The sequence below is a fragment of the Panthera onca genome, chromosome C2, assembly GCF_046562875.1.
Source record: "Panthera onca isolate mPanOnc1 chromosome C2, mPanOnc1 haplotype 2, whole genome shotgun sequence".
NCBI classification, from domain to species: Eukaryota; Metazoa; Chordata; class Mammalia; order Carnivora; family Felidae; genus Panthera; species Panthera onca.
In genome coordinates this window covers 51,061,675-51,075,712 of record NC_138347.1, presented here as the reverse complement: position 1 = coordinate 51,075,712, position 14,038 = coordinate 51,061,675, and positions in this window count along the sequence as shown.

The following is a 14,038-nucleotide window of genomic DNA, read 5'->3' as shown; positions in this document are numbered from 1 at the left end:
CACAGATATGGGTTAAAACATTGACTCTATCTACGTGGCAATGAGAAAGAATGAAATATGGCCCTTTGTAGCAACGTGGATGGAACTGGAGAGTGTGATGCTAAGTGAAGTAAGCCATACAGAGAAAGACAGATACCATATGTTTTCACTCTTATGTGGATCCTGAGAAACTTAACAGAAACCCATGGGGGAGGGGAAGGAAAAACAAAGAAAAAAAAAGAGGTTAGAGTGGGAGAGAGAGCCAAAGCATAAGAGACTCTTAAAAACTGAGAACAAACTGAGGGTTGATGGGGGGTGGGAGAGAGAGGAGGGTAGGTGATGGGAATTGAAGAGGGCATCTTTTGGGATGAGCACTGGGTGTTGTATGGAAACTAATTTGACAATAAATTTCATATAATAAAAAAAAACATTGACTCTATCACTTACAAAAGGTGTGATCTCTGGCAATTTACTAAATTCTGAGTCTCAGTCTCCTCATCTGCAATATTTTACTATGGATTTTTTTTTAATAATTAAATAGGCCTTGTTAAGCCCTGAGCACTATTATAAAATGTATTATTGTATTTTTAGTTGTAGTGGTATTATCATTAATGTTAATACTGCTGTGATTACTGTATATGCTTGTCACCATAGACTAGGATTTGTGACAGAAGAGGAAGGAGAAGAAAAAGGAGAAGGAAAAAAAGGAGAAGGAGGGAAGGAAAGGAAAAGAAAGGTGGGAGGAAGGGAGGGAAGAATGAAGGAAGAAAAGAAAGAAAGAAAGAAAGAAAGAAAGAAAGAAAGAAAGAAAGAAACTATTTGCATTTTCTCCAGTTCAACACATTCACATTTAACATGGAGGTGAATAATTATAGCACATGTTTCATAATTTTGAGATTTGAACCAGTAATGAATACAGAGGTAATGCTTTTTGTTAGTGGCACCCATAAAAGGCTGTTTCATTATTAGCCAGAACTGCCAACTGAGAGTGGACTAGAATGAGCTCATCTGCTTTCAGCCAACCCATGCCATCCCTCAAGGCTAAGTTAAGCCAGACCTCAATCTTTAGATATTCATGAACAGTCCATGCCTCAGTGACCTTTCTTTATGAATTTTAAATATACTCATAGCCTGTTCTATAGAATTTAATATCTAAATGTGTAATGTATCTTCTACAGATCAAAGGCAAAGTTTTTGAAAGTATATCTATGCCTGTTTTATATTTATAATTTTCAACCTGCTTAGCACAATGATAATAAAATTAGGTATACTATAAGTACTTATAGACTATAGCACTTAAATGTCTAGATTAGCAAGTAATTAAAATCAAAACAAACTCCAAACTTAAGCATTATTTGGAATTGATTGAGTCATCTATCTGGAAAGTCCAGAGGTTGGGCAGGCTTCAGGGTTTATTGGTTCAGAATACTCAGTGATGTTACAAAGGACTTGGTTTTGCTTTTCCATCATTTCTAGCAAGAATTCTAAAGTTTACATTGACATTGGTGTGGAAAGAGGTGTGTGTGTGTGTGTGTGTGTGTGTGTGTGTGTGTGTGTGTGTGTGTATGTATGATTTAATTCAATCTAGTTCTTTTTTTTTTCCCTTGGAGCTAGCACTAAGATCTAAACTTGTCACTGTCAATAGAACATTCTGCAATAATGGAAAAGTTCAATATATGTGCTGTTCAGTATGACAGCTACTAACCATATGTGACTATCGAGCATGTGAATTGTGCCTAATATCTTTTATTTTTATTTGTTTTTAATTAATTTAATAGCTATATGTAGCTAGTGGCTACCATATTGCATAGCACAGGTCTAAAGCATGTAGACTCCTTGGCAAAGGAAAACACTAAAAAATCAGGAGCTATTTAGGAAGCACTGAGGAAAAGGAATCATGGCTGAATAACCAATAATCATCAGTAAATTTACTGAAAATGGATTGTCTCAAACAACTTGAAAATTAATTCATAATCAATTGGTATGGACTGAGAAACCAATAACCCTATAGCCTCAATATTCCATAGCAAATGCTTTCAGAAGTAAAGAGAATATAAACATATACAAGTCATTTCTATTTTCATGTAAAAACTTGTGTCTTACTACCTTACCTAATCAAAGGTCAGTTAACCAAAACATGAGTTACTTAACCTCTGTAACTGTAGTTAAGTAATATTGGCATAGTAAAATACAGAAAATGTAATTAATTATTTGGTAAATTTAGGAAATGAAATCAGGTTTCTACATGTTTGCTTTCTGGATTCATCCGTGTTCATCAAATAAACTTTATAAATGTGAAATTGTCCTTTTGCTTTGTACTATATTTGAAAAACCCTGGTAATTACATGCTTTGTGAGGAGAAAAACTGTTTTGGTTTGTGTGCATATGTTCAATTTTTGTGCTGAATTTATTAGAAAAATAAGTGAGGTATAAATTTGCCTTGGTGACAGTGGCTGTGAAAGGTAACTCTGAATTATTTTGGCTTAGAACTATTAATGATTAAAAATGTCAAGCTTAATGTTGCATTAATGTAGTATTTAAATTGAACTCTTTACAAAAATTAATCATGGCATCATGTGGATTGGCAAGTTCAGGTGCAAAGGGGTCACTTGGAATTTAAACAGATCTACATTTGACAGGCTGCACAATGCTTTTTCCAGTGTATGTTGAATTTCTCCTTTAATCTCTAAATTGACACATATTTTACTGAAAATTGAGGTTGAATTTCTTGTGGAAATAAGCACTGTTTTAGTTCCGCATCTTATAATGACAATAGGGCATCCATGGGAAGAAGACAATGACACATACCTCACACTGGGTTTCTCCTGTCGCTGAGTTGAATCACCAACCTAATGGCTGTGGTGCAGCTTCCACCTCAACACTACGCTTCTTGCACCCCAAAGGTAATTGCAAAACGGGGCTTCACTCTCTGGACATCACAATCAGAAATACAAGTTGCTAACAGTGAACATAGTTTGTTGAACTGAATCAACAAACACATTTTCTGGTTAATATGAGATTGAAAAGATTTCAGAGTTAAATTTGGATCTGTTCCAGGTAAATTCTACCAATCAGGTTACACAAAATAATAATGGCTAGTTCAAGATTTGACTTATATTTGCTACTTAGGTCCATTCTTTAAAAATCAATTTTGAAATGCATTAAAAGCTGTGGTGAAAGTATTTCCAACTGTTGAGTGAAGACAAAGGATATCAGTGATAATCTTCTGGCACATTAGAGATAGGCAGTAGGTGTTTATTTAAAAAAATAATTTTATTTCATTAAGAGTTCAGGCATCTTTTCCTTTATTAGGGTTGTCTTTAATAGCTCTTAATGTTATGAAATAGCTCACACTCTACTAAGATTCGATTACTTCCATTAGTATGCTCATCACTATGGAGAATGAAAGGAAGTAAAAACCAGGGTCCCTGACCTCTAGTTGCTTATTGTATTATTGAGGAGTCAAGGTACTCAATCATTAATGTAAAAAATATATATTTTGGGCATTTTCTTTGCCCTTTTAAAATATCCTCTGTTTTTTTTTCATCTTACTCAGTGGGAGATGTGAAAAGACAGGTCTTAGAATGCTTCAGCTGTATTCTCAAATCCAACACATACTAGCTTCTATAGGCATAAAAGGACTACAAAAAAAGGACTGCTGTTGGGTTAACAGTGCTGCAAATACTTTAAGAATTCTTAAACAGAGGAGAACATTGAGACATAGAATAATATGGAAAATCTCAAGGTTCATGAAATTTTTGAATAGAAGAAAGGTAGGAGTTCATATAGCAAACCCTTACCATTCTGCAGGTGAAGAAACTGAAATTTGCAGTAAATATACTGTTGCAGATCACCTACTGAGTCAAAGCAGCCCCAATATTTGTTTTAACATATTAGATCACCCCAGTGGCAGAAATGATTTTTTAAATAGGCCTAGAAAAAAAATGTGATTTATTTTTGCATTACAATGTGCCAAACTTAATAAGGAGTCAGACTCATTTAGATATGAATATATTTCCTCTGCCATTGTACTGAAAATGACCTCCATAAACTGAACCAACTGCATGCTAACTTAGATGCCACCTTATGATCAATGGTATTTTTTTTTTTTACTAGAAGAGTTCTAGTGGGTTAGCTAAAGCATGTAGTGCAACCAAATATATAGTCTGAAGCTTGAATCCATGCCTGTTCCATGCTCTAACATTATGTTTTAAGCAACTGTACTGTGAGCTCGTTGAAGCAAGGGCTTGCGTCACTGGCCCTCTTTATCTCTGTGTTAGGCACAGTGCTGACCTATATTAAGTGCTCACTAAATATGGATTAAATGTAGTTTAATGAATCCTCTGTCTCATCACCATAGTGATTTCAAATGAATTGCTTTGCCTTTGTACTATTTATTTTGACACTTATTGTCACCAGCTTGGATGCATCCTAAAGTCGGTATTCAGAATAAATGTCTCCTGGAATTTCTCTTGGGTGGGATAAAAGCACAATCCATCACCTTTGAAATTAAACATATATATGTTTATGTTTTATTGCAAGTGAAAAATATGAGTCAAAGAGATTATTTGAATTTATAGAAATTGGAAATAGTTGGAGATAAAGGGGTGCACCAGACTTATGCTGAGATCATTTGCCATCTGATTTCTGCATTAGCCACATTGGCAAACATGTTGCAAGGCCAAATTTGACCCAGTCCCCAGTGAGAAATCTTAGTAAATGCATATTAATTACCTGAATAAAAATGTAGTACAATATTATTTACCTTGTTAGTTTAAACATCTCTCAGAGCAAGTATATTGCAAATATAGATTTTGTTGCTTCTCACTTTTCACCTTTTTTCTTCTCTTCATTTTTTTGGTAGCCACCAAAATTCTTGAAAATCATCTACCCCTTTGTGAGCTTTTGAAAATGTATATAGTTTTCAGTTAAACCAATGTTTTTTCTCCTTAAGGACTTTCCCACTCATCACAGCTGAAGCTTTTTTTTCCCTCCTTGTATATTATAGAACATACTGGCTTATTCTGCATGTTTAACACTTTTTATTGCCCTAGATTATTAGTTCCTTTTTAAGAATTTGTATATAGCAAATTTCCTTCAGCAACCTATGGGGCAGTTACCCCAATTTCTGCTGAAGTCTAAGGCAAGTTAAGTTATTGTTGATTATAGCTAGCATTAAGATATTTAAGACATGAAATATGATTATATAAAATTGCATTCTTTATGCATATCATTGTAATACCCTTGAAAAGGCATTTATACTTATTTTACAGGACTCAAATAAGACAGTGTGGCAGAGTGAAAAGTAGTTTAAGGTGGTAAAATCCTAGATTCTAATCTCTAATTATAGCTGGGGCTTTGAATGTTGGTTGAACATCTGCTATTTATCTGACAACACCCAGGCGAAAGACAGTAATAGGGACAAATAGAAATTTTCATAAAATGTGGTGGTATGCTATAGTAGGATATGTAAGGAGCACCTAACCTACTAGTTAAAAATGGAGGACCTGAAGAAGATACTGAACTCAATCCTGAAGAGCAGATAAAAGTGCACCACGGGAGTAATGGGAGGCCAAAACAGTTAGCAAAATGTATATGTGTGACCAAAGACTTGGTGGCATCAAAAACAACAAGGAATACCTGCAGAGACCTGACTATGTTTCATGACCATATTGGGCTAGGGGCTGTGGCAAAGAAAAGGGGGTTTAATGAGATGAATATGGGATGGTTCACAGTACACTTGGGGAGAATACCAAAGAAATTTAATCTTAAACTTTTTTAATGTTTATTTCTGAAACAGAGAGAGACAGAGCATGAGTGGGGGAGGGGCAGAGAGAGAGGGAGACACAGAATCTGAAGCAGGCTCCAGGCTCTGAGCTGTCAGCACAGAGCCCAACGCAGGGCTCGAACTCACAGACCATGAGATCATGACCTGAGCTGAAGTCGGTCACTCAACCGACTGAGCCACCCAGATGCCCCAAGAAATTTAATCTTATATTCTATGAGGAATGATTGAAGAATTTATTTGTTACAGAATTTATTTATTTAAATATTCTGTTCTAATATATATTTAAACTATTCTAGCACTAATACCCATATAGATCAGTAGATTTAGGGAAAATGCAGCTGGAAATGATTTGGAAATATAAAGGAGTGGTTAGCTTCAAAATTCTTTCCAGAACTGGGGAAGAGAAAATTTCCTCAACAACCTGTGGGCCTACTGCCTCTGTTACTCCTCTGCCTGGATCTTCCTTTACAAGATCATTTTTGCTCTTTCAGAATTTCTGTTATTCTAAAAGGAAGATGATACCCAGGTAGAGTTTTTATAAGCTCATCAAACTCTCTAGATCTGTTTTTTCACTTGTGAGGTTGGGGTTAGATTTCTGATGCCTATGAAGGCTTTGATTTGTAGAAGTTGTTTTATTCCTTTACAGGTCTTGGACTATATCTTAAGAAATAAATGTGCTGATCGCATTTATGACTTATTTTATTCTGTCCTGGGCAGTGATTAAACACTCAGTTGTTTCTTTGTTGGAGTGCAATTTGCTTTGTGATAATCTTATAACATGCTTTCCAGAGCTCCATCATGAAGAAAATCTAGGATATTTGGTAAAATATACAATTCAATTTTAATTTATAATTATGTGCTCTCCTGTTTGATTTCTAGATAACTTATAAGGAGGCCATCTGAGGGCATAAGAATGAGTAATAATAGAATCATATTCAAAATTAGATTATATTGTCTCCAATATTTAATTTGTATTTCTCACGATGCCTAATGTAATAATGGACTCAATATCATTTTTCTTGAGTATTTCTCTGAATGCCTGATATGTTCGCAGTGACTTGACAAGGCTACTAAGGCTCCACAATGACCCTATATGGTGGCAATACTCTTATTTTATAGGAAAATAAGCTAAGTCTTAGAAACCACTCAAGTGATGAAACTTTAACTGCTAAATCAAGGTTTGGAAAGTATTGTAGCTTAAATAGGAGACACATTTATGTAACTTCCTTCAAATCAGAATAACTAACTATGGGCTAGGAGGCTGGATCCAAGATGTTAGTAACTCAGTCTACTTATATTTTGTTGTTCCACTATCCTCTAGGACATTATTTGTCTCTGTGTGGTCAAAGATGAATCACAATCATATCCACTGAGTCCAAAATTAAACTAGCAGGGAAGCAGAGGGCATGCACTTTTCCTTTAAGAAAACCCTGTGGCAGTTGTAGATCTCACTTCTATCTACTTCACTGGCTAGAACTTAACCACAGAGGTATCCTCAATATGAGGAAGGTTAGAAAATGTCATCTGTATCTTTCAGTACAAGAGAATAGATATTTGGTGTTAACAAGCAGTCTGAGGTATGAATGTGGAGCAAGGATGTAACATTTCCACCCTACTCCGATGCCTGTGTTCTAAACTATGAGCAAACTATGGCTCATGGGCCAAATCTTCTCAGCCATTTGTTTTTGTAAATGAAATTGTTTTGAACACAGCCACACCTATTTACTTATGTATTATCTAGAGCTGTTTGCTTATGAGGCATACTTGAGTAATTATAACAGAGATTCTGTGGTTCACTAAGCCCTAAGTATGTACTATGAGGCCATTTATAGAGAAAAAAAAAATTGCCATCCTATTTTACTAGACTAATTAGTCTTGTTTGTTTCCTTCAGCCCACCACCCTCATGCACATCTAGTCTCCATGCTTTACTACACTCTACCATTCCTTGGATAGAAGAATTTCTAACCCACATGGGCTCTACTGCCATATAAGCTGACAACATCAGAGTGCTAGAGAAAAATGTGGAGATACTTCTTTTCCCCATCCCCTGAACGTGTTGTTGCCATTATTCTGAAAAGTGTGTTGTTCATAATTCTGAAGTGTTTTGTTGCTGTGATTCTGAAAGTAGTTGTGTTTGACTACAATACCAGCCCCTCTTCCATGTCTCCAGCTCACCTAAGGCTCCAGTAACATTATTATTCTCCCCTTCTTCTTCAGGCCTGGGGTCATAATGCATTCCCATTGTTGCTCAACTTTGATGCATCACATATTGGTTTCATCAACAGTGTTTCTTTAAAATCAATCCCATTTCTTCTTTCTGGGTCCTAACTGATACAATCATGACACTCCAGAGCCTGACAGTTCTTGCAAGTCTTAGGTGTGATATACCTTAGTGAATAAAAATTATAATGAAAATCAGTAGAACAGAGATACCTGAGATATTTGAAGGAAACGTATCAAGCTATCATAGATTATAAAATTTGGCCCAGTCTGATCACTTGAGTTCTTAAAAGTGGAAGAGGGAATTAAGAGATTAGGTCAGAGAGAAGCAACAATGAAAAGAAGAGGGGGAAGAGTTTCGGACTGTGAGAGGGATTCAAACCACCATTGCTGGCTTTCAAAATGAAGGAAGGAAACCATGTGCATAGGAATGTGGTAACCATTAAAGAGATGGGAACCCCAGCAAGAAAATAGGAATCTCATTTCTATAATTGCAAGGAACTGAATTCTGTTAGCAACTTGAATGAGCCAGGAAATAGATTCTCCACTGGAGACTACAGAAGGAATACAGCCTACTGATAGCTAGATTTTAGTCTGGCCAATGCTAGACGTCTGAGCTAAAGAACTGTAAGATAATAAATTTGTGTTGTTTTAAGTCTTTAATTTTCTGGTAATTTGTTACAGTAATGGTAAAAAACTAATACAGACTGAATTCACTTAAATTGAAAGCCCCATTGTGAAACTGCACATAAAGAAAAAAGAACCATCAGGTTTATGTACTATTTATTTCTCACATGAGACTGGAAAACATACCTATGAAAGCAGATGATATGGGAATTAAGGTTAAGTTCAAATCAAAGTGTATTAAAATGGCCATGCTTATGAAGAGCTACTGTAGAATGCCAGGGACTGCATGGTATAATAGACCAGGGAAAGAAAAAACAATATAATCAGTAGATCATCGAGTTGGGTTGGTTGGAGGTAGAAGGTAGAATTAATGTAAAATTAGGACAGGGGAAAGTAATACATAGTGATGAATAAAAGTAAGTAGTTTAAAAGGGAGATTTGAAAAGAGTAAAGGAATAGAGGATAAAAAGGAATGAAGAAAGGAAGGAAAGATGAATAAAAGGGTGAACATAAAGTGAAATGGTAAAAGATCAAAAGGGGAATAAGCATTAACTGATGAAGAAAAATCTCTTATGAGAACCCTATGAAACAACCTTTAATTCCAAACATTCTCTAATAATTTCCATGCAGTCTGTACTCTCTCTCCTAAACTTAATCCTCTATCAGGAATTCAAGAGGCCAACTGCTCTTGATTCTATACACTTTCATTGTGGCTCAGCCTTTGTGTAAGCACTCTGCATTTTCCTTGCTCCCTCCTCTCCAAACTACAAACATTTGGAGGATTTAAGCTTTTCTTTTATTGCAGCATCACTTCATCTTGTGGTTCTTTCTTACTCAGATGTTTTTGGAATGGAGAGATTCGCTCTCCTGATGACAATAATCAAACTTGTATCAGGCATGCATCCAAGAGTACCAGGCAACTCAACTTTGACAGTAAAAGCCAGAGATGAGGGCAAATTGGGGTCACATGAAATATCAATCCTCTGTATGGACGGGTGATTTCAGGTTGCTTCATTTCTTGGATTCCTACCTCTTGAAGCAATAAAATACCATTGCAATATACTATTTGGGATAAAAGATAACAGCAGCTCATTTCAGTCAAGAGAGGAAATGCTGAGTGTATTGATTATTGGAGCTCAGTTATTTGATAAAGTATTAGTATTGTGGGCAATATTTTCACTTGGAATTAAGTTCAAATTGAGTATTTTTAGTTAACAGATATTGTGAGACTGATAAACTCTAAAGAAAGAATCTAACGCTTACCCTTGTTATCACTTTCTGCATGTGTTAGTAATTTCGAAAAGCATGCATAATTTGAGTAGATCCTAAATAAATAGTTACTTGCATATTATGAGTACTGTAGCAATAGGTGATCCATTTCACACTCTAAGTCATGGCGAAGTATCCTTGGAATTAGACAACATTTATTTTTATCAGATCTTCATTTCTATGCTGACAGTTTCTTTAGACCTCTCTCAAATTGCATGTATATTTTACATGTGTGAATCAAACACATCTGATTAAGTCTCAGGAAATTACTTTATTAAAGTCTTAAAAAATCTTGCAGTATAAAACAGACTTGCAGTTTGTTCTTTTTATAGTAAAATATACATGTTTTTAATCATTTTAACCATTTTTAAATATATACTTTAGGGGCATTAAGTATATTCACATTGTGGCTTATTTCACTTAGCATAGTGTCTTCAATATTCAGTCATGTTGTAGCATGTGTAAAAGTTTTCTAAGGCTGAATAATATTACGTTGTATGTGTGTATATACATGACATATATACATATATATATATATATACACACACACACATGCACACACACTATATTTAATTTTCTATATATCTCTTGATGGACATTTGGATTGTTTCCATCTTTTGGCTATTGTCCATAGTGCTCCTATGAACATGCATGTGCAATTATCTGTTAAAATCCTTGCTTTCAATTATTTTAGGTATAAAAGTAGAATTTCTGGATCATATGGCAATTCTATGTTTTATTTTTTGAAGAGCCACCATATTGTTTTCCACAGAGACTGAACCATTTTACATTCCCATTAGCAATGTGTAAGGGTTCCAGTTTCTCTATAACCTCACTGACAAATTATTTGTTTTTGCTTTTATGATAACCATCCTACTGGTTGTAATGTGGTATCAGATTGTGCTTTCAGGATTGCATTTTTAAGGGTAAAAAGATGTAATATTTCCAAATTAAGAATTCCTCTGTAGAGTTAATAATGTGAAGATTGCAGACAACCTGATAAGGTACAAAAATAGATATGTCCTAAAATCCAGTTGTAATTATGCAGGAGATGTTTCATCTGCTTGTCAAAGATTAGCTCTACAGTCTGCAGTTCTTGAAATACTACTTCAGCGAGTGTTGTGATTTTTTTTGTCAAACCCATTTGTAATGTTATATGGTGCTTAGAAGACAGAACAAGAGTTGGTAAGTGAGATCCTCAGTTTCTTAGATTTAGGCCTGGAGCAACATAAATAAGCTTCAGTAATAGAGTCCACTAGAATATCCAGTTGAATAACAACTACTAGGTCAAATAACATCTTATCACTGGAAATATTAGGGGAGAATTCATGGAGAGTATTTAAGAAGAAATTTCTGCATTGGTTAGAGACTAGCCCCAACAAATGCCAAGCCTCTTTCACTTCTCAGAACCTACAAGTATTATTTTATTTTGAATTACATTACATTCCAAAAGATGAATCCTAACCTTCTTTTAAAAAGCCTATCATGGGGCGCCTGGGTGGCTCAGTCGGTTAAGCGTCTGACTTCGGCTCAGGTCATGATCTCACGGTCTGTGAGTTTGAGCCCCACGTCGGGCTCTGTGCTGACAGCTCAGAGCCTGGAGCCTGCTTCAGATTCTGTGTCTCCCTCTCTCTCTGACCCTCCCCTGTTCATGCTCTGTCTCTCTCTATCTCAAAAATAAATAAACATTAATTTTTTTTAAATGATGCAAATAAAATAAAAAAGCCTATCTTTATATCTGTGGCATACATTTGAACTGCTCACTGATAACTGGCTTCCCTCTCCTTCCAGTCACACCTGCGTATTGTACTTTCCCCATCCCTTTGAACTGAGCTACAACTAGTTCTGGTGAATCAATTGTGGCTATAAATGATACAAATGCCTTCCTTGCCAAAGGATTCCATTGCAGAAGAGAGATCCTCAGCTATACTCTTTTTGTGATATGACATGTATGGAAGCATGTGTTGAGGTAGAGACTCTATCAGTCTGCATTACGTAAGTGACCACAATGAATAATGGCAACTGACCCCTCTCCGTTCCCACATTAGAATTTATTTTTATTTGGTGAATGAGAAATAAACTTTGTGGTTTCAAGCCACTAAGTTTGGGCATTAGTGGGCATTAGTGTATGCTTGAAATTTGTTTTTTCTCTCTTTCTAAAAAAATTTATGCTCCTATATTCTGATTTGGTAGGAGTGCTCATATTTCCTAACTTATATTCTAGTATCTATGAATATCTAAAATCCAAATATATAAAAATCTACATTCAGGTTATTGCAGGTCTAGGCAACCAACAAAAATTCCTTCAGATAATTCCAGGCATCATATATTTTTTTGGTTTAAATGCCAGGGATATCTTATAATCCCATCAGAATGTTCTAATGAGGAAAGTGAGATATAAGGCAACGTCAGAGAGGAGATGCCTTCACTTTGGTCTCATCATATAACTGGGAAATTCAAAAACTTCCAGTCTTCATTTACAAATTTTAAAAATGTGGAGTATAATATTTGCTCTAAAATATTCTTTCACAGAGTGGTCATAAGGATCAAAAGAGATAATATGCAAGCAAATATATTCTAGGATACTGAAGTACACTATGAAATATAAAAACATTAGTCTTAAAAAAATAGAAACCAGTTCAGCATAGACACTATGCAAAAATACAATTTAAAATTACCTTAGAAGCTTAGAACTTCTCTAGACGCGTGTTATGCATGACTGATGAATACAAGTTAACTGACCTCATCATATTTCAATTCTAAAAGGCTATAGCATGTACAGGTCTACATTATTTCTGTAAAATGGAAACAATGCTATGTGCACAACTCTGTCCCCCTAGGAGATGGTTCTTACCAATTTATAGACTGATAAAATCGACTCAGGGGACACCAGTAAACATCTCACTCCAGTAAAACCTGTGGAAGAATCTATTAAGTTTAAAAGAATCACTTTTTTAAATCATAGTCAAGATACCCTAACCTATATGAAATATAATACAGTATGTGTTTGTTACTGATATACTGCCCCGTAGAGTTCTGTGAAACCATTAACACTTACACTGAATATATGAAAGATTCCATTTTCAGAACATTCAAGTTGCTACCTTAATTTGGCTCTGTAAGTGGTATTTCTTGGCTCAAGCAGAACACTCAGTCATCCTGAGTTAGAAGTGTCCCCTGCACCTGACCTCACAGATTATGCCCAATGCTATAAATTATTGTTGAGTTGTAATGTTCACTTACTCTGTTTTATTACATAGGAAATGATTATCATTGCTCAGGCTATAATTGCCTTTATCGAATTTGACTACATGAAGACAATTGATGAGAGGTGCAAGTATGGTATGACAAATTTTATTCAGAAAGCCCTATCCTAGCTAGAACAAAAATGTTACGGAAAGAATGGCTGAAAGTTGACATGCTCTAAGTCTGAGTTGCTTTCTCAGAACCACAAAGGCAGGTAATTACACACATGGGTTGAAATTGTCTAATGCTCATTTGCAGTTAGGCTTCAAATATCCAGTTTTGCATACAGAATATGATCATCCGTGCCCTATGAGCATTTGTTCAGTTTTTCAAACTTAGTATTTCATAATATAAGAGTAGACATGATACAGTATTTGTAATAGAAAATTAAGTACTTTTGTGTAATATGGCCAATTTTTCTAACCAAAATTTTGAATTTTATAGATTAGACTAGAGAAGTAGAAGGCGTTATTAGTACAAATATTGAGGGAAATATCTTAGGGAAAAATAATGATATATGATGACTTATTTATAAATTTCCATGTTAAGTAATATACTTCATATTTTTTTGCTAGAGCTGCTGTAACAAATTACCACACACGAGGTGGCTTAAAAACAACAGAAACTTATTCTCTAACAGTTTTGGAGGACAGCAACCTAAAATCAGCCTGTAAGCAGCGCCACACTCCCTCTGAAGACTGTAGAGGAAAATCCTCCCTTTCCTCTTCCAATTTCTGGTGGCTCCAGACATTCCTTGGTTTGGGGCTACATAACTCTAATCACTGTGCCTACATCTTCACATGATTTGTTTCTGTATTTCTTTGTTTCCCAAACTTCCCTCCGCTTTACTCTTTTAAGGTTTTAGAAAAACGCTTGTGATTTGGAGCCTACCCTATATCCAGTAGGAT